Here is a 22047-nt window from a genome sequence, read left to right on the forward strand (position 1 = left end):
TACATTCACCAATATCACAAGAAATTAAAAAAAAAAAAAAAACTGATGTAAAATAAAACAAAACAGTCTTTGATTTGTAGAGGAGGATGATTTTTCTCAAAATTTTGGGGTACTAGATGGGCCTTAAAATAAAACTGACAAAGACAGATTAACAGGAGAAAAGCATGCAAATTTATTTAAGAAGTTTTGTATGACATGAGAGTCCTCATAAATAAATGATGATCCAAAGAAACAGGGAAATCTGTGTATGTTTCATGCTAAATCTAATGAAGAAGTGGATAGTTGTAGAGAAATGTGATTGGACAAAAAATGGTATGATGTAATGTGAACCAATTGGGAAAAACTCAGTAAGGTCTGTTAGTTCATATCCTTCTCCGTGTTATATGGCTTCAGGGATAAAGGGCATTCCTTCCTTCTGGGGAGAGAAAGAACCCATTTGGGATGAGGGTCTCACATCAGCTAGGATTCATGGCTTGCTTCAGGGGAGAAAGGATAAGGGGAATTTTAGTTTCTATAGCCTGCTTCAGGAGAGAGGGAGGGAGGAGAATTTCAAAAAACCTTCCTCCTTCTGTGGTTTTCTTCGTTTCCTTCAGCTCAAAATACCCAGTATGCCATGATGTCTTATTTTGGGGTATCGACTTCTGAGCTCCAACACAGCTAACCCCATTTTAATCCTTCTGAAATTCATCTGCATGTACTGAAAATGTATAAAAGCAAAATTAGGCAGTCTTAGAATTTATTGACTCTAAGGAATATATTCCTGGCATCTATTTAAATTTGTGATTTAAAAAATTATAGGCAAATCTAAAACTGTGTAAGAAGATATAAATTTTAAAACACACTTCTAAGGGTATTTGATCAAACTTGTTAAAGGTAGCCACCTTTCAATACTATGCATTGATTTTTCCTGTCCAGGAAAAGCGGATGGAATGAAAGGTGTGATTATTTTCTCTTCCCCATTAGCAAAGTCTGTTATTTGAAATAAAGGAGCAAAATAAATATATACATATAGTTCTTTCATAAATCATCATTTGGCTAAAAAGAATATGTGTTTTATTTTTACATTTCAATAAAATAAAAGAGGTTGTAATTGGAAATATTCACAGATGTACAATGTCTGCCTTTAATGAATAAGTCAAAGTGATAAGAAAACTAGCCTAGGACTCAACAGAGAATTGATTGCAAGGCACTAGGAACTCCTCTGTGAATTGCTTCTCTAGACAGACACAGGGCAACAATAACTGATAAAAGTTTTGCATTTGCATTTACCAGTAAGCATTGCTTCAGAGCAAACTTTTCACCTGTCAGCAGTCTTCAGTGTTCTAGAGTTTCCCTCTCTGCTTATTCAATTTATCATAAAATACTTGAAATACACAAGATGTGCAAAGAACAATATAACCAGATTTAAGCAATGTTAACATTGTGCTGTATTTGTATTTTATTTATACAGAAATAAAAAATTAACTGATGCAGATTATACCTACTTTATCATCCTGCCCAAACATTCCCTTCTCTTTCTCCTCAGATAGAGTTGGTGAACACTTATATGTATTATACTTTTACTGCATATGTACATAAGCATATACCTATAAAATCTAAGATATTTTGGATACTTTTAGGCTTCGGATGAATTAAATAATACTGTGTGATCTTTTGCCCTATTTTCTCCCTTTAACAATATGCATTCAAGAATTGTTTTAAAATAGGCATACTCTAGTTGTTATTTTATTTCTTGAGTATTACTCCATTTTATGAATTAACAAACCACAATTTTATTTATTCTTTCTTCATTGTAGATATTTAAGGTATCCTTCCCTTGTTTTTCTGTTTATTTTGTTTAGTTTTTGTATTATAAATTTGTGGAAACGAATGCCAGCATCAATAAAAGCAAATCCAGACTTGGAAAGGTTTTATTCAGAAGAAAGAATATAGGGAGAATGCTTCAATCTCAGCAATCTTCAAGTGTCTCAAAATTAAACACAAAAAGATTTTCATGTTATTGAGTGAAATATAAGTAGAATGTTTTAAAGGGAATTTGATCAGGTAAAAGAAAATGGCCAATGGGGTCTGACAAAGAAAGATTCTCACTGTGGCCAGTAGATTCCCAGCAGAAGCTGATGAGAAAGCATATTCTACTTTTTTTGGTCCTTGCTGAGACGTGTGGGCATGAAGAATATAAGGTCATGGAGGAAGGAGAGAAAACTTACTAATGTTTAGTCAAGATAAACCAAAAGGCAAAAATGGCAATTATGAACACTTGGTTAGTCGTCTCTGTTATTTAAGACATGAAGTCTTTTCTTAAACACTATTAGAGATGGAATGAGAATCACTATGAAGTTGAGGCTGATCCAAATAGTTTATAAGGGTAGGGAACCCTTCACATTCTTATTGGCCGTGAAGCACTACCCACTGTACCAAATGTGGAACATGCTGGTAGACTGATAGCTGTTTTAGGGTCTTAGAGATTGGGCTGTTAAAATGAGGCATATTGGACAAGTTACCGAATCTGGGAGAAATAATAATGATAATAAAATAAGGCATATCTGGGAATAAAATAGAAAGACAAGCTGTTAAAGGATGAACACATGATTAAAACCAAGATCTGAGGTTTGAAGAAAGCTAGTTGAAACTCAAAGATCTAAAACATGCCTAAAACATGCCTAAACATGCCTAAAACATCCCCAATCAGATGGCAGAGTGAAAACAGCAGTGACAGTCTGATAAATTTCTACTTGTGGTCTGAATATTTTCAGGTGATGGCATAGACATCAGAGAGGATTCTGGGAAAATATTCACAACAATTCTTCCAACCACTGTGAAAGTGGCCATTCCAGAATCCAGAATCATGCCAATGCCAGAGGATTTTGAAGGACTGTGTTCCTGTAGCTCTCTAGCAAAGATGCTAGTAGTTTTGGTAAGACTGTCCACAGTCATGGATGTTTCCTGGAGCACAGCAAGGAAGATGCAGGAGTGCCAGTAAAATTCCTGAGTGGCCCACACAGCAGCAGCTCCAGGCACAAAGGTTGCCCATACATAATCTACTGCAGCAGTCAAGTCGTTTTCGTTATTCCCAATATTTTAGCTTTTTGTCCCAAGTCTTCTTGAGAACTTGTTGAAAAAGGAAGGTCACAGCCTTCTTCCAGGCCTGGAATTGTGTGCCTAATTTTGTAGTTGTAACATATATCTGTAGACCTTTTGGGTAATCTAGCTCCCAAAAAACTTAAATCATGTAGAAAAGTAGCTACAAGAAAAAAATTTAAAAAGGCAGTCTAGATAGAAATTTAATAAGGGCTAATTAGGTTAACTAGATAACAGGACCAGTTCAATTAGCAGATAGATACCAATAGGCATGGCTGCCACAAATAAAATATACCTTATTAGGGACTATTTGGGATTCAAAGAAATAATTGTCCTATGGTTTTGCATCTTGGAATTCAAATGAGTTCTATTGATAGAGATGCTGTTCTATCCAATTGGGAGGGGTAACATGATCATGTTGTTGTTTCTAAAACAGACAGTTCTAAGCACACCTGGTAAGATTATGTTTGGGATCATCTAAGTCTAGTAGATTGATATGACAATAAGAGTTGTGTGCTGTTGCCTTCTATGGTAATAATGTAGGTATTTGTATTGGTGGCAACACAGTGGTAATTGTAAATACTTAGACTCATGAAAGAGAGCTTAGTTATGATAAAAGCAATTTGCCTTTTTAGAAAAGCAGTGATATTGAAAGAGGTTGCTTTTGAAGAATAAAGTATTAATAAAAAGGTTCCTTTGTGACAATACAAAGGATACCCTTAAATTTGAGACAGGTTAGGACTTAGGGGAAATTAGAGGCTTTCAAAGAAAAAGAAATTCATAATCAACAATCTAAAGTAAAATTGGGAGACTGTGCTAGAAATTAAGTGAAGGAATGTCATAGTCTTTGGGGTCCTTTCATGGGTGGAGAAATTATTACAGGGCTCATTTCATATGACTGGGATGATAGACATAATGCCATTTGGAAGATAAAAGAAAAAAACTCAAATTTATTGGATGAAATTACCAGGGTCCATTGACCATTTGAAAGAAACAGTGGAATTCCCTATGTAGAGAGTACTTATTCTAACAAAAGCTTATCAACAGCAGAGACAGTGGACCTTTTACAAGTTCTCATAGTCCATTCAGGCTTCTATAACAAAATACCATATACTAAGTGACTTATAAACAGCAGAAATTTATTTCTTCTAGTTGTGGAGGCTAGAAAGTCCAAGATCAAGAAACTGGTAGACTTTGTGTCTGATGAGGACCTGTTTCCTGGCTCACAGATGGCACCTTCTTGTTGTATTCTCAGATGGAGAAAGGGATGAACAAGCACCCATGGACCTATTTTATAAGGGCACTAATCCCATTTATGAGGGCTTCATCCTCATGACCTAATCACCCCTCAAAAAGCCCTACTTCCTAATATCATCATCTTTGGTGTTAGGAATTCAACACATGATTTTGGGAGGGACACAAAAATTAAGTCTATTGTACAAGAGAAAGTGTCAAGCTAACTAGAGAACACATAAATGATAGTGATATAGTTTGTCTCCATGTCCCCACCCAAATCTCATGTTGAATTGTAATCCCAATGTTGGAGGAGGGACCTGGTGAGAGGTAATTGGATCATGGGAATGGATTTTTCCATTACTGTTTTCATGATAGTGAGTTCTCATGAAATCTGGTTGTTTAAAAGTATGTAGCACTTCCCATTTTGCTCTCTCTCCTCCTGGCCACATGAAGATGTGCTTCCTTCCCCTTTGCCTTCTGCTATGATTGAAATTTTCCTGAGGCTGCCTCAGCCATGCTTCCTGTACAGCCTGCAGAACTATGAGCCAATTAAACCTCTTTTCTTTATAAATTACTCAGTCTCAGGTAGTTCTTTGTAGCAGAGTGAGAACAGATAACATGAATAGTAAGGACATATTAACAACAAGGAGAATTAGGGAACTGAATAAATTGAATTGCCAGTGAAGAAAAGGTCTTGCTGGAGGAGTTTTCTTTCTTGCCCTACCTTTCCAGCTTTACCAAGGTTATGTTTTTGACAGATGGGGTGGGGAGCCACCACTTGTCCAAGGTAAGGAGTAAAGTTTTTTCACCAATGGTAGCAGAGGAGCTGGTTCTGTTTCTTGTTTCCATAATAAGTGATTTTATAAAGGCCAGAGAATAAATTTTAGTTGAGGAAGTGAGGAGAATCCAGGTGGCTATCTGGATGTTTGCAGAGTCCATCTGATTGGATAAAATATCTGACTTGTTTCCAATTGGTCTTTTCATTCAAAACCAGAGGTTTGGAAATGGAAGATTTTAAGTACCTGAATTAGAGAATCAGGGATAATCAGAGTATATTTAAGATCTTATCTGATTGTGGTGAGAGTGAGAAAGCTTAATGAGCTATTGGTTTAGCATATCTATCAGCCAGATAATTTTCCTTTTCTTCTAGGATTTTATTACCCATATAAGCTTCTGCCCTTAGGTATACATATTTTCTTTGACAATAACAAAACTTCTAAGAGGTCAGACACTGGTTTTCCATTTTTAATTGGTGCCCCAACTGTTGTCTTAAATCCTGTGTTTTTTTCAAAACATACCAAAATCACATACTACTGCCCTGAAATCATATCTACCGTCTATAGAGATGTTAGGTCTCTTGATTTCAGCCACAGAGCCGGCTCTTGTGAAAGCCACAATGTCAGAAAATTGAGCTGACTGTGTACCAGGTAGAGACTTATATCATATGTGATTTTAGAAATCTGTAGCAGCATATCATACCTGAACATTTTATTCTGAAGTGTGAAGATTGGCACCACCAACAAAGAGGGTCAGGTCTGGATTTGCAAAGATGGATTTCTAAAATATCTGGGTGGGGACAAATTGAGAATAGAAAGGCCATAAGACCACCATACAGTTATTCTTCATCTGGTAAAGGTAGGAGAGTGACATGATAGATATTCCTGACATGGACTGACATTGACATACAAAGAAAAGAGCAGAAGAATTTTAACAGAGGTAAATGAGAAGCCATATGGTATTGGCTATATACATAAGGTATAAAAATGTATTGGGTACTGCACAAGCTACATAAATCCTCATGGTATGACCTAGCAGAAGGACAGCTGTGTCTTGAACTAATTTTGCATTTGCCTCAGATGAACAGATTAACATTCCAGTTGGAAATTAGATCTTTACCTAATAGATGAACTAAACTGTATAAGTTAATAAAAAGGTATGTTGGGCATCATGGGGTCCAAGAGGCATAGAAAAAGGTTTAAAAGGGGCAGAACATGAGAAAAATTATCTAACAGTACCACAAACATTACATACTGTGAAGATTTGTGGTGGAGAATTATGAGGTGTCAGGGTGGAGCAGGTGGCTACACCATCTACTGGAAAGTAGTGGGGTGTCAATTCACTGGGATGATTATTTCCCCTAGAATGTTTAAGACTATTTGGGGAAAGACAAGAGTAGATCCTTCAGAGAGCAGTCACTGAGACTGAGATTTATGGTTATCTTTCAGTCCTGGGGCATTCTTTAGCCCAGTATCATTTTCCCAGCAATATCCACAGGGATCTCTATTAAAGACTTTGGTAAAGTTGAAGTTTGCCCTAAGGTTTTAGATTTATTTTCCTCAAGTTGTTTAAGTAGAAGAACCATGAATTTGTATTGTGCAAATTTAGGTTTATCAGCCTGTATATCCTCATTGTGCTGTGCTAAAAATGGATTTCAAAGAGGAGAGTGTATTGCCAATTAATGTCATGTTTTTAAATAACCTTCCTTAGTTCTATATAGAGTCCATTAATAAAGCTGGCAACTAAGGCAAATGCCATGTGGTCAAGTAGACTTAGACTTCAATAATGTTTCTAGACATTTGTTAGGAGTATAAGAGCTTTTCTCCAATCTCCTTAACTCTGCTATATGCCTCAGGGATATTTGGGTTTATTTTTAAATCCTCTTTAACACTAACCAAGTCAGCTTTTTCAAATCATAAGACAAGGTCTACAAGGAGCTGAACCAATTGTTAGAGGCATAGGAGTGCCAGAGAGTATTGCCCTAAAATTAACCTAAATTGTGTAGAAAATTTCTAGTTTTACATGGGTCAAGGAAATTCTGAACCATAGCATGCAGATCAGATTGGGACCAATATTCAAAGATCATTCTCTGGGGAGAGGATATTGCACCTTGTCAGTCCCTTGTCCTTGGTGTGCTAATCCTGAAGGAACAAGACTGAGGTCACAGGTCACCACGAAAAACTGAGAAGGTGGAAGAGCCAGGGTGGAGTCAGGGAGTGGAGGATAAACACAAGGTGGTCCAGAGCAAGGTTGTAGGAGAGACTGGAACAAAGTTTGATAAGCAGAAGGGAAGGAAGTGGGGAAGTGTTGAGGACAAGGGTATCTTAGAGTCAGGGATAAAAGTGAAATTGGCCCAACTGTCCCAGGAAAACAGTATTTACAGATTTTTGAATTAACATAGACAATGACCCTCCCAGACTTAAACCTTGAAACTTATATTTGTGTCATCTGAGTTCTTTCCTCAGGAAACCAAACCTCAGACAAGGAGCTGAGACTCATCAGATCACCACATTCAGGCAGTGATATGCCAGATCCCTCATCCATCATGATCTTTTCTTTGCCTTTTCCCACCTTCCCTGCTACATAAGCCCACAAATTTTAGCAATTTGGCAGAATGGATTTGAGATTTTCCCCTCACTTTCCTCGGCAGCAGTACCCAATTAAAGCCTTCTTTGACAATACTCATTTTATCAGTGATTGGCATTCTGTGCAGTGAATGGCAGAACTAAGACCAAACTCATGGCATTTCAGTAAGAAAAGAAAGAGCAGCACTGGAGGCAACACATGGTCCTTAAAAGATTGAGTAGAACAGCTTTCAATAAGTTAGACTGAGAACATTGAAGAACCTGATTGAGATCTGAATAAGGAAGAAGTTTTTCAGCTTCTTTCACACACAACAACAAAATAATGATAATAAAACAGATCACTGTTAAGAACACATTCTGGACTCCCAGGATTTAAGAGCTACCTGAGACGGACTAAATCCCAAAGTCTTAGAGGGGCCATAGCAATTCCAAGTTATCCTTTGTAATACTTTATGATTTTAAAAGGCATTGGACCAAATTAATGCCACAGTGGTGAAGCATATAGTCAGCTGGAGTTAATCTACTTTTAGTCCCAGAAGATTGAGAGTTACCCATGAGAGGAACAGGATCAAGTAAAAAAAGGAGCCATGTAGCAACAAATCAGTTCCATGCCCAACCCTCATTTTGAAGCCAAAGGGGGTCTGTATTAGTCCATTTTCTGTAAGGAACAACAAATCAGTTCCATGCCCAACCCTCATTTTGGAGCCAAAGGGGGTCTGTATTAGTCCATGTTCTATAGGAACTACCTGAGACAAGTCAATTTATAAAGAAAGGGGTTTAGTTAATTCACAGCTATGTAGGCTGTACAGGAAGCATGACCGGGGAGGCCTCAAGAAACTTACAATCCTGGCAAAAGGCAAAGGGGAGGCAGGTACTTCTTACACAGCTGGGGCAGGAGAGAGAGTGAAGTGGGGGAGTACAACACACTTTTAAACAACCAGTTCTCATGAGAACTCATTCACTATCCTGAGAACAGCAAAAGAGAAGTCTGCCTCATAATACAATCACCTCCTAACAGGTCCCTCCTTCAACAATGAGAATTACAATTCAACAAGAGATTTGGGTGGGGATACAGAGCCAAACCATATCATTCCACCCTGGCTCTTCCCAAATCTTATGTTCTTCTCATATTTTAAAATACAATTATGCTTTCCCTAGAGTCTCCCAAAGACTTAACTCATTTCAGCATTAACTTCAAAGTCAAAGTCCAAAGTATCATCTGAGAAAAGGCAAGTTCCTTCCATCTATGAGAAACCAAAAACAAGTTAGTTATTTCCAAGACACAGTAGGGGTACAGGCAATGGGTAAATGCTTTTATTCTGAAATGGAGACAATGGCTAAAACCAGGAGGGTATAGACCCTGTGCAAATCTGAACCCCAGTAGGGCAGTTATTAAATCTTAAAGCTCCAAAATAATCTCCTTTGACTTTATATCTCACATTCACACCACACTTATGCAAAGAGTGGGCTCCCAAAGCCTTGAGAAGGTTCACTTCTGTGCCTTTACAGGATTCAGCCCCTGACACTGCTCACAAGGGCTGGTGTTGAGTGCCTGCAGCTTTTCCAGGTACATGGTGCAAGCTGCTGGTGGATCTACCATTATGGGGTCTGGAGGATGGTGACCCTCTTCTCACAGCTAAACTAGAAAGTGCCAAAGTGGGGACTCTGTGTGGGGGCTCCAACTCTAGCAGAGGTTCTCCATGAGAGCTTCATCCTTGCAGCAGACTTCTGCCTAGACATCCAGGCATTTCCTTACGTCCTCTGAAATCTAGGTGGAGGCTCCCAAACCTCAACTTTTACCCTGTGTGTATCCACAGGCTTAACATCATATGGAAGCCACCAAGGTTTGCAGGTTACACCCTCTGGAGCACCAGCCTGAGACATATCTAGGAGCCTTGTAGCCATGGCTGGAGCTGGAATGGCTGGGATGCAAGAAGCAGTGTACCAAGGTTGTACAGGGCAGCAGGGTCCTTAGCCCAGCCTGCAAAACTGTTCTTCCCTCATAGGTCTCCAGGCCTGCAAAGGAAGGGGTTACCACGAAGGTCTCTGAAAGCATTTTCCCCACTGTATTGGCTATTAACATTCTGCTCTTCTTTAATTATGCAAATTTCTGCAGCCAGCTAGAATTCCTCCCCAGAAAATGTGTTTTACTTTTCTACAACATGGTCAGACTACAAGTTTTCTAAAATTTTATGATCTGCCTCCCTTTTAAATATAAGTTCCAATTTCAGTTCATCTCTTTGCTCACACATATGACTATATGCTGTTAGAAGAAGCCAGGCTACATCTTGAATTTTTTGATGCTTAGAATTTTTTCTGCCAGATACCCTGAACCATCTATCTCCAGTTCACAGTTTCAGATTCCCAGGGCAGGTGCACAATGCCTCCAACCTTTTTGCTAATGCATAACGAAAGTGACCTTTGCTCCAGTTCCTAGTAAGTTCCTTATCTCCATCTGAGGCCAACTCATCCTGGACTTAATTGTTCATATCACTATCAGCATTTTGATCAAAACAATTTAACAAGTCTCTAGAAAGGTCCAAACTTTTCCTCATCTTTCTAATCTTCTTCTGAGCTCTCCAAATTATTCCAACCTCTGTCCATTGCCTAATTCCAAAGATGCTTCCACATTTTCAGGTATCTTTATATCAATGCCCTGCCTCTCAGTACCAATTTTCTGTATTTGTCCATTCTTGCATTGCTATAAGGGACTACTGAGACTGGGTTAAAGAAAAGAGGTTTCACTGGCTCATAGTTCCAAAGACTGTACAGGAAGCATGTCTAGGGAGGCCACAGGAATCTTACAATCATGGCAGCAGGCAAAAAGAAAGGAGGATGCTGGGTGCGGTGGCTCACGCCTGTAATCCCAGCACTTTGGGAGACTGAGGCAGGCAGATCACGAGGTCAGGAGATCGAGACCATCCTGGCTAATACAATGAAACCCCGTGTCTACTAAAAACAAATACAAAAAATCTGGGCGTGGTGGCAGGCACCTGTAGTCCCATCTACTGGGGAGGCTGAGGTGGGAGAATGGCATGAACTAGGGAGGCAGAGCTTGCAGTGTACCAAAATTGTGCCACTGCACTCCAGCCTGGGCAACAGAGTGAGACTCCATCTCAAACAAACAAACAAACAAACAAAAAAAAAAAAAAAAAAAAAAAAAAGGCGGCACATACTACATGGCTGGAGCAGCAAGAAGAGTGAAGGACAAAGGGGGAAGTGCTATATGCTTTTAAACAACCAGGTCTCACGAGAACTCACTATCACGAATATCTCAAGAACAGCAAGGGAGATGTCCACCCCCACAATCCAATCACCTCCTGCCAGGCCCCTCCTCCAACGCTGAGGATTACAGTTCCACATAGATATGGGTGGGGACACAGAGGCAAACCATATCAGGGTCTTTCATGCAATTTTTGCTGAGAAGAAAGGGGTTGCTCTGTACGATCCCTGAATAAGAAATTATGAAAAGCAACAAGGCCTCACAAAAGAGCCAAGAATTCCCTACTGGAGAGTTGTGTTGTAAATTTCCACTCAAAAAGATCCAAGAAAATATCCATCTTCTGGAAGGAAGATGATTTTTCTCTTGGCCATAAAATTGACCAGAAAAGGGCCAGCAGTGTCCAGCTCAATAGAAAAAATCAGGGATTAAAACCCCATTTAAAAGGCCAGAAAGGCTTCCTTCCAATAATATTCTTTCTAGAACAGAAAAAAGCTAGGAAAAGTCCTACTCAAGCAGCAAAAAACCAGGAAGAGATCAATTTAATAGAATTAAAGCAACTCGCTATCATGCTATTATAGACAAATGTGCAGAGCGCCAGATTAAGACTAGTAAAGTCACCACCATGGATCACATTTTCTCCAGCCAGAGATAACACAAAGAGTTTAAGAAGCCAGCATGAATGACTGGGAAAGACAGTGAGGTCTCAGGGGACATCAGGAATCAGGACTCTATTTAAGTCATGGCACCAGAAACTATCAAATAAATGCAAATCCGGACTTAGTGAGGAGCTTTACTCAGAAGAAAGGCTATTGCAATAGGAAAAATATTCCAATCTCAGAAATCTAAAAGCATCTTAAAATCAAACAGTAAAAGACTTTTTCATTTACAGATTAGAGAGAGGCAAGCAAACATACGCAGAGTCTATTTTAAGGGAGAAATATGACACAAGGCAAAATCACCAGTGGGGTCTGACAAGGTCTTTCCATAGTCAGCTGCCTTTCAGCAGAAGCTGATAGTGGGGGCAGAAGGATTCTATTTGTTTTTGGTGCTTTCTCAGGTTTGTGGGTAAGAAGAGTTCAGAAGCCTGTAGGACGGAGTGAACACTGACTAAAGTTTGGTCAAGACAAAGCAGAGGGAAAGAAATGGCAATTGTGAACACTTGGTCACCTATGAACATATTCCTCGTGTTTATGTGTGAGAGTTCTATATGACAAGGATCAGAAAATATTTTTTGGTAAAGGAAGGATAATAAATAATTTACCCTTCATGGCCATTTGGTCTCTGTCACAACTACTCAACTATTCTACTATAGCTTGGAAGCAGTCATAGATAAGCCTAAAGGAATAGACAGGATTCTGTTCCAGGGTAACTTTGTTCCCGGACCAAACTAAGGGTTGAGCTGCTGTTTCTCATGACCCAATAATGAGATGCAGATGAACTGGGGAGGAAGAGAGTTTTTATTTCCGTAACCAGTTATAGAGAGAAGGACTGAAAATTATCACCAGACCAACTCAAAATTACAAAGTTTCCCAGAGCTTATATACCTTCTAAGCAATATGTCTATGTGTCAGTGTATATTCATCTAAAGACATAAGAGATTAACTTCTTGTAATCTACAACTAAGGTCTCAGTTCGGAACACCTTCCTTTGGAGCCTCAGTAAATTTACTTAATCTAAACGGGTCCAGGTTCTGGCGTGATTACCCTTATCATGTCTGCTGATAAATCACAGAGGTTTGGGAAGTTCCTTCAAACCCCCAATAAACTTGTTTGTGGAGGCCTGGGGAGTTTCTTCAGACCCCAATAAAATTTGTTTAATCTTAAATGGGTCCTGTTAAGAATTCCTTCATTATTTTGTCATGCTTTAAGGCCCAGAGAAGGCCCAGGCAAAACTCTTGATGGGCTTTTGTTACATTCTGGCCTTTGTATAAGGGCACTGACTTTTTTAGCTTTGAATATTCAACTTAACCACTCAGTCAGTACTCAAACAATTGTTATGGAGGCCTGTGTCAGTGAGATCTACCTTCCACCATCCCCACTGTCAATTTGTGCATGATTTCTATCATGCTTGTATATTTATTTATCACGAGAATCACAGGGAGATGGAGCATTGTAATCATTCTGGCTACTTCCTGCTGAGAGGGTTCATTGTTATGGGGCACCGAATGCAGTGCTGGAGTGGAAAAGGTCAATTTGTTCCCAGTAGCACTCTCTGTTTCAGGGACTTAGAGGCAGCACCTGCTGAAACATAATAGTATGCAACAGCAACACATAAAAATAGGTTGCTGCTGTTTTCTTCTGAAGTTTAAGTTGTTTAGTCTTCAGTTTGCAGGGCTTTAAGAAACTACACCTTAGGTTTCAGTGATTTCCAATTAGGATGAAAGGGAAAAAAGGAAAAGAAAGAGGAAAAGACTGAAAACGTTATTTTGGAGTCTTATAGCCAGAAAAATTAGAATTTAATCCAATCTGCAGAAAATAATAAAAACTGAAAAACATCAGATAAGACTAGAATTTAACAACAGGTGTACTATAGATTTTGAAACATAATTTTTCTGTCTGCAGTTTCCCATTTTTATTAAAAGACAAATCATGGAAGGACTAGTTTGCTTTATTATAATTGGCTTAATTATTTGTATACAGCGCAGCAAGAATAATTATTTTTCACATAGTTCTTTTAAATTGGCTTTGATGGAATGTTATTCCATAGAAAGAATCTGAGATAAAACATTTTAAAGTCAAGCCCAGCCACGGATTTGTACCATCAAATACCTATGAGTTGGCTGAGTTCCTCTCCTCTTGAGGTTCCAAGAATAATTTGGGGTTCCTGGCCTGTCAGAAAGTGACATTCTTTAGTTACCACAGATCAGAAACCCTGTACAGGGACTGTGTACACAAAACATGATGCCAGTTTCCAAGGGCTTTATTGCATCCATAAGTCAAGTTTGATTCCTAAAAGGAGAGCACACCGTTCCAGTAAAAGCCTTGGTAAAATAACCAGTTTTTCCTATTGTGTCCTGTTACAGAAGAAAACAGATTCTTATTGCAGTTATGCAAATAATTATATTGACTCACAAATCATTTCAAAATTCTGGAGAAATCAGGTAGAAAGAAACAAATATGTTCAAAATTTGGTTTATAGGAGTATACTTTATGTAACTGTTAAAAGCTTTGCTACCTCAAAAGAAAGGTTCCTTCACTCTGAAAGGGAAAACAAAGGATTAGCAACATTTTAAGCAGAAAGTCAAAAAGATCACTTCAGTCTCTTATTAGCTCAGTTCAAGCAGTTAATTCCTGTCCTGCTTGATATTAGTGAACATTTTAGCTCTTCACGGGTCCTGAAAGTTTTTCCTCTATTCTGATTTCACAGTCTCTACATTTATCAGAAACCTGTATTCAAGAGCATCTGCTAGAGCTTTATAGCTGATTATAAAACCACCTTCTAAAGAGGACCAAAGCAAGACAACAATTGTTTACGGATAACAAAAGTTTTAGGGTAGTCTTAGTGAAAGACACAATTGACAAGGAAATCTGTTACCTCTGTAGCACACAATAATTTAGCATAACAATTTTAATTATTACTGACAATGTACACTAAGATATATCAGAATTACAGGAGTCTCCCATAACTTTGGAACACATACCAATAACATATTTATACAAATTTAGTCCAAAGAAAGCCAAACACATGTTACACTGTTAACTCTTAGCAACCTTTACTTTGGTGAAAACCTTGGTAACTTTGGGATTTTAATTATGTACTAGGTGTGGAGCCTAGGACCTAGACAGAAGTGAAGATAAGGTCTGACTTATTCAAGCATCTAACTCCATGCGTCCCAGGCCTTACCTAGCTGTAAAGCAGGCAAGTTTTACAGCTAAGTCATAGAAGATTTTATAAAGCATTTACGAGGCCTAATCACCTTTAAATTGTGCAACATCTCTTGCATAAATTCCATTGCATAAATTTTTTCATGACTTACACAGACAAACTATGGCACACCTTGACTTTCTGACTTGTTCTAAACATCCCTCTTTTTTTTTTTTTTTTTTTTTTTTTTTTTTGAGACAGAGTCTCCCTGTGTCGCCCAGGCTGGAGTGCAGTGGCAGATCTCAGCTCACTGCAAGCTCCGCCTCCCGGGTTTACGCCATTCTTCTGCCTCAGCCTCCCGAGTAGCTGGGGCTACAGGCGCCCGCCACCTCGCCTGGCTAGTTTTTTTTTTTTGTATTTTTTAGTAGAGATGGGGTTTCACCGTGTTAGCCAGGATGGTCTCCATCTCCTGACCTCGTGATCCGCCCATCTCGGCCTCCCAAAGTGCTAGGATTACAGGCTTGAGCCACCGTGCCCGGCCAACATCCCTCTTTTTAAACAACCAGTTATTTTACTTTAGGACAAGAATTTAACATACCAGATCCTTTCTTATATAGAATCTCTTTTCTTTAATACCTTTTTGCATAGCTAGGGGCATGACTAATTTAGCACTCCAGAACATATTGAACAATTTTTAAGTTAAAGCAGTTTATGACCTAAAGCATTTAGCAAACCTAATATTTGACCTGAATCATTTAGACCAAATGTTTACATTTTCAAAGATATTTTTATTTTACGAATAATCTTTAAAACTCTGTATTTTTATAACTTTCTTTATATCTCTCTTATTTCATGTTTTCTTTTACCTTGTTTTATATATAACCCTTAAATAAACTGAATTAGACAAAAATTTGTTACCATTTAAAAAGGACACAATTTTTAGAAGGAATGTTTTCCTATAATATATGTTTATTGGAAATACCCAAATAATGAAATATCTGTTGTTTAATATAACTTTAGATCCTAAATTGTGACAAGTTTGTTTACAAGTATTTATCCCACTACTTTTATCTAATTATTTAATAATTTACCTAGATTGTTTATGCAAACTGTGTTAGTTATCATTTAAAGTTATGAAAGGACCATTGCAAAATTATAGCTGAGACAGTGAAAATGATCTGACCTGATTCCGTCTTGCTTCTAATGTCCAAGCTACGCTTGTTCATGAACTTAGTTTATAGCTTAGCTTTGAAACAAAGATAACAGTCTTTTCCCAAACAAACGTCCTTCATGTCTGTGGACTAGACTACTTAAGGCCACAAGATTAAAAGTTAAGGTATATTACTAAATAATTCATGATGTAGCCATCTTCATTAAACCAATATTAATGTTTAACTTATTAAAAATTACAAAAGGAAAGATCATTCTGTTCTGGACTGAGTTACAGTTTTATAGCCTCTATGCCAAATTTTGACACCGTATAGTGTGTGGCAGAGATAAATATGAAATTGTTTGATCAATAAATGCAAACAAAAATGTATGCTGGCAACTCTTAAGACATTTCTAATATTACCTTACCAATAATTTTTAAAGCTAGCCTATTTATTAAAGATTTTACTTAAGTCACAGAAACTTTAAAAAGGATTTGACTAGTTTTTTCTTTTTTTCTGTTAAAGTATGAAAGTGCTTTTATTTTTCTTTGAACCAATTAATTAGAACTCTTTTATATATTTTCAGTGGTAAAACATGGTATGCACAAGACGTATATACACAGACATATTAGGCATGCCAATAGAAGTACATTTTATAGATTCATAAGACCTCCTTTTTCCTAACTTCTAACTGGATCGTTGAACTCTGGGCAGAGTCCACACTGAATCCTGGGTTTTCAAAAAGGGAGAATTATTCTGAGGCCAGACCATGTGATGCTTTTACAGTGCACTTAAAAAAAAAATATATTTTTCCAAACAAAGACATTTCTAAGTGTCTAAGTTACACCTTTTCTTTAAAAACCTAGAGTAGCTTCTGTTGCAATAGCTATTAATGAAGAAAACAAAATGCAGTCAACTGAGAAGAAAAAATCGTTTGCTCAAAAAGACAAGCTCCTAGAAGAGATATAAACAAAAACCTGAAGGCTTTTTCAATACAAACATGCACACACGCACACACACATATAAACCTCTTGGATGTTAGCTTTAAATTAAGGTGACTGTTAACCACTGAGCTCCTAAAAAAAGTAATAATAATATTTTCCTTCTCAGAGGCCTCTCATCAGAAATGGACCCAGTACCTCCCATTTCAAGTTTACATGGTATCAAAAGGAACAAGACAGATACACAAACAAGTGGAGACAAATTCTGGACAACATAAGTGGGAGTGCACTTAGGCAAAACAGACTCAAAACCAACTCAAAACCTGATCACAACCAAAATGCAAAGTGAGTGTATGAGTGAGCTGGATTACTTCCCTTGGCAAAACTCTTGATGGGCTTTGGTTACATTCCAGTCTTTGCATAAGGGTGCTACATTTTAAGCTTTTAATATTTAATTTATCCACTCAGTCAGTACTGAAACAGTCGTTATGGAGGCCTATGTGAGTGAGATCTGGCCTGCCATACTTTATTTATGAAACAGATGCCTGGCCAGAAGTAGCCCACGGACCTTATTTTGCCACCCTGTGCTCCATAGTATCTCATCAGTTAGAAATTAAATGTACTGAAATGTGAGGAAAAACACAAATAACAATTGCTCAAACTTCCTTCCTAGTAATATCAGTCTGTTTCTCATTGGCCAATCTGTTTCAAAAAGCAACTCTTATCCTAAAAAAAGCTTGGAAAACAGATATCGAACAAGGCACATGATCCCCAAATAAATTGTTACTTGTGATTAAGAAAGAAATACAACCAATTTCTTATTTGAGTTTCTTTTTTTCTTATTGTAGGATATATTTAATGTAAAGCATACAACTGAGAATTCAGAATTTGAGAATTGATCCAGATTTCATAATGATCTATTTATTTAACTCATGTTTATATAAGAATAGGGGACAATCTCATCTTAAAGTAGAAACAAGATATCTTTTTATTTTACTTTACTCAGTACAGCATTTGACACTGAAAGAGATCAAATGAAAAAAACTAAAAGGCAGAAATGAAGTCCACAGGCAAACAGCCCGGGCGGCGCCCTGACAGCCCGGGCAGCACCCTGAGCCTAGTTAAAGACCGACCCCGGACCTAACCGATTAGGTTATCTATAGACTCCAGACATTGTAAGGACAAACGTTGTGAAAGTCTCTGTCCTGCTCTAATTACCGGTGTCTGCCACATATCTTAGTCCTGGGCCCAGTACAAATACATTCCTCTATTCGTCCCAACTTCCTGAGCCCCTGATAAGGTCACAACCGTTTGTAGTTTTACTAAATGCACGGGAACAAATAGAAAACTGTTAATTGTATAACTTAAAATATTAACCAATTACCAGTTGTGATGCTGCAACCAAAAGAATTCCTTTGTACTTCTGTAACCTTACATATCCTGTATGCATCGGGCTATAAAAAGCGGGCACATGCATCATTCGGGGCCCTCTTGTATGTTATAGAATGGAGGGACCAACTTCGAACTTGCATTAAAGATCCTTGCCGCTTGGCTTTGACTCTGGACTCTGGTGGTCTTCTTCGGGGAATAAACAGTCTGGGCATAACAACACAAGATGTGAGAATTCTTGACTTAATGATTTACAAAAAACAAAAACAAAAAAACTAGTCTTTCCCAAATGACAGTGATAAAAGACGAGTAGGCCTAAAATATAAAGAGAGTTTCAAATTCTGAAGATTTCACATGAAGTGTTTGAACCAAGAGGGCTAGCGCTTATAAATTGCTTTTCAAATATATTTGCAGAAAGAGAACATTTAGGGGCTCCATGGAATCATAACTCAGGGTATGAAAAGGGCAACATATGTCTGTTTTCTTCACTGACAGTTAAGCTGTTTGGAATTTCATCGTTTCATTTCCTAAAGCCTTCTCCTTTGCTCATTTACAGATTCCTGCATAGAAACAATTCATTCTATGGATGCAAAAGCCTCTCATTCTTAACTAGTTTAGTCATTTGTATGCTGGCCTGTGTCAGAGTGACAGAAATCCCCCTCGAGCACTCTTATAGTCTTTTTAAGGCCAATCTTATCTTTGCAAACATTTCTGAATCTGCTTTATCATCCTACCCTGGAGAACATGGATTTGAGATATATATATAGATATATATCTATATAGATATCTATATATATATGGTTAAACATTTTCCTTGTTTTAAAACAGTACACTAAGATAATGCTATACTATTTAATCCTTTGTTCTTTTTACAGTCTTTTATTCCTTTTAGATATTCGTCATTTTAATTTTTTGTATTGCTGCATTGCCTAACTTATGCCTTTCTCATGTAGCTCTTTATTAAAAATATTTTTCATTTAGATCAAATGTATCAGTAATTTAGGAGATCTGTTTTGAACTAATTTTAAAAGGATTCAACACTATGAGCAGTTTTTCTTTTTAACAATAATATCTATTTCATTTGATGAGCATATAAATAACTAATTTATTTCACTTCCTGACCCTCGGTTTGCTCTGAGAACACCATCTCAAGTCTGATTGTTTCTAATAACCTAGTTAAACTACTATTTTAATAAAACAATATATAGTATCCCTTAGGGGGCCATTCATGTATTGCCTCATGGCTTCTGCATTCTTCTCGCCCATTGCACAGAAAAGAACAACTCACTGAGAGCATGGTATTACAGCAGAGACAGAATTTAATTAATGGAGAGTTAGCCAAGAAGTGGGACTCGAGTTGTTACTTAAGTCAGTCTTCCTGAGAACTCAGAGGCTAGGATTTTTATGAATAATTCATTGGGCAGGGGCCTGGGGAATGGGTGCTGCTTATTGGTATGGGATGAAATTATAATTTCAAAATGGAGGTGTCAAAAATGGTCCTCCTGCCCTGAGTCTGTTCTCTGGGTGGAGAACACAGGACCACTAGAATCATGAATTGAAGGTCCAGGTGGAGTCAGCTGATTGCCAGAATGCAAGAGTCTGAAAATCATTTCAAAAGACAAATCTTAGGTTTTACAATAGTGATGTTATCTATATAAGGAAGGAAGGAAGTCACAAATCTTGTGAGCTTTGGCCACTTGATTCCTGAGCATCAAGGGAATATAGAAAGGCAAGCTTAGGTGACAATGGCTGGTTATCAGTTAACTACACCTACGTCTTAGAAGAACTCAGGCCTCTCCCATTAGGATTATAGCCTTTTATTAGTCTTACAAATGGGGTTTAGGTTCCTGAGAAAGGAGGAGATTTATTTTAGCTAGGGACTCTTATCATCCTCTTTTCAAAGTTAAACTATCAACTAAATTCCTCCTGTGGTTAGCTTAGCCTATGACCAGGAATGAGTGAGGACAGTCAGCCTGTGAGGATAGAAGCAAATGGAGTTGGTCACGGTAAATTTAGCTCACCGTCATTGTCTTTGCAAAGGCAGATTCAATAAAAAGGGTCAGTTTCCACTGGGATGCTGTTGAGGCTGAGAAACTTCTTTTAGCCATCATCTAAACTGAAGATAAATAACTAAATGTAGACATTGAGCTGCAGCATTTAATATGTGTTCACACTCTTGATCTGTCTTAGTTGCCTAGTTTTCTTCAGCTCTTATAGATGTTATTGAGGCTCACAAACCAATACACTAAAATATAGTGTTTTGACATGATGAACTAAAGAAAAGCCTCAAGGTTTCTCTGACCTTCTCCCTGCCCTACTCTTTCTCCCAAAAAAGCTGAAGTTCTTTTATCTGCCTATGATACAGACACCCCAAGGAGAAAAATTGTTTTTTTTCTCCCACTCCCTGTTATCTCCCTATCTACTGCAGAAAACAAGAGGAAGAACGCAATTACATCTGAACAGACCCTTTCACATATTTACTGTCAGGCCTCTGAGCCCAAGCCAAGCTATTGCATCACCTGTGACTTGCACCTATATACATTCCCAGATGGCCTGGAATAACTGAAGAATCACAAAAGAAGTGCAAATGCCCTGCCTGGCCTTAGCTGATGACATTCCACCACAAAAGAAGTGAAAATGGCTGGTCCTTGTCTTAAGGGATGATATTATCTTGTGAAAATCCTTTTCCTGGCTCATCCTGGCTCAAAAAGCTCCCCCACTGAGCACCTTGTGACCCCCCTCCTGCCCGCCAGAGAACAACCCCCCTTTGACTGTAATTTTCCTTTACCTAGCCAAATCCTATAAAACGGCCCCACCCTTATCTCCCTTCGCTGACTCTCTTTTCAGACTCAGCCCACCTGCACCCAAGTGAAATAAACAGCCCTTTTGCTCACACAAAGCCTGTTTGGTGGTCTCTTCACACGGACGCGCGTGACATTTACAAGTTAATCTTTGTTCCTGGATCTTCGTACTCTTTCTAGTAATCTCCTCAACAGAAGTCCTTTTCTCTAATTTTGCATAAACTGTTTCATTAGGATGGCATACAAACTCTTGAACCTCACTGGGTGTTTGGGTGTTCGTTCTGCAGATACATGTTAAATGAATTTGTTTGCCTTTTTTCCTATTAATTTGCCTTATTTCAGTGATTTTTTCAATGAACCTTCAGAGGGCAAAAGGGAACTTTCCCCCTTGGCTCTCAAATTTACGTTTAAAAAAATTATTCTTGGTGACATTTCTAGAACTTCACATATCCATTAGCATTGTATTTCATCAAGGACTGCAAAAACATAGAAAAATTCAAATTTTAAACTAACAACAACAAAAGACTCGTATATTTTTATTTACTAACATGGTCTGTTTTCTGCATAATGTCATCAAAAAATAAAATACTGACTTATTTAAACAAATGTATAACTTGATCCAAAAGTTTTCAAAGTATATCTTCTCGCATCTAATCTATATTTCAGTTTTCTTATACCTAAGGAAAAATATATCTGAAGAGAAATAAAAATAAAATCAGGAAACATGTGGTAACCAAGCAGTTGATTTTTCAAATACTATTAGTGCTCTTTTTTTAGTAATTTTATAAAATTATTCTAAATGGAAGTATTACACATATATGCTTATTGAATGATACAGTATCACTTTATTGATCTTGGTATTTGTAGAATGTAATCTTGAATGCTGTTATTTTGAATCTTCAAAGCTCACCTGAATACCTGGAGATTTAAAATGAGTTTTCATGAAATTTGGGACCGATGTGTTATTTTATTTTAAAATGACAAAGAGGATCATAATTGTTTATAGGGTTTCTTTTGTGTCTTTCTCTACATTCTATGCATTTTCTATTCTTTAATAAGATA

This window comes from Rhinopithecus roxellana, chromosome 17, assembly GCF_007565055.1.
Source record: "Rhinopithecus roxellana isolate Shanxi Qingling chromosome 17, ASM756505v1, whole genome shotgun sequence".
NCBI classification, from domain to species: Eukaryota; Metazoa; Chordata; class Mammalia; order Primates; family Cercopithecidae; genus Rhinopithecus; species Rhinopithecus roxellana.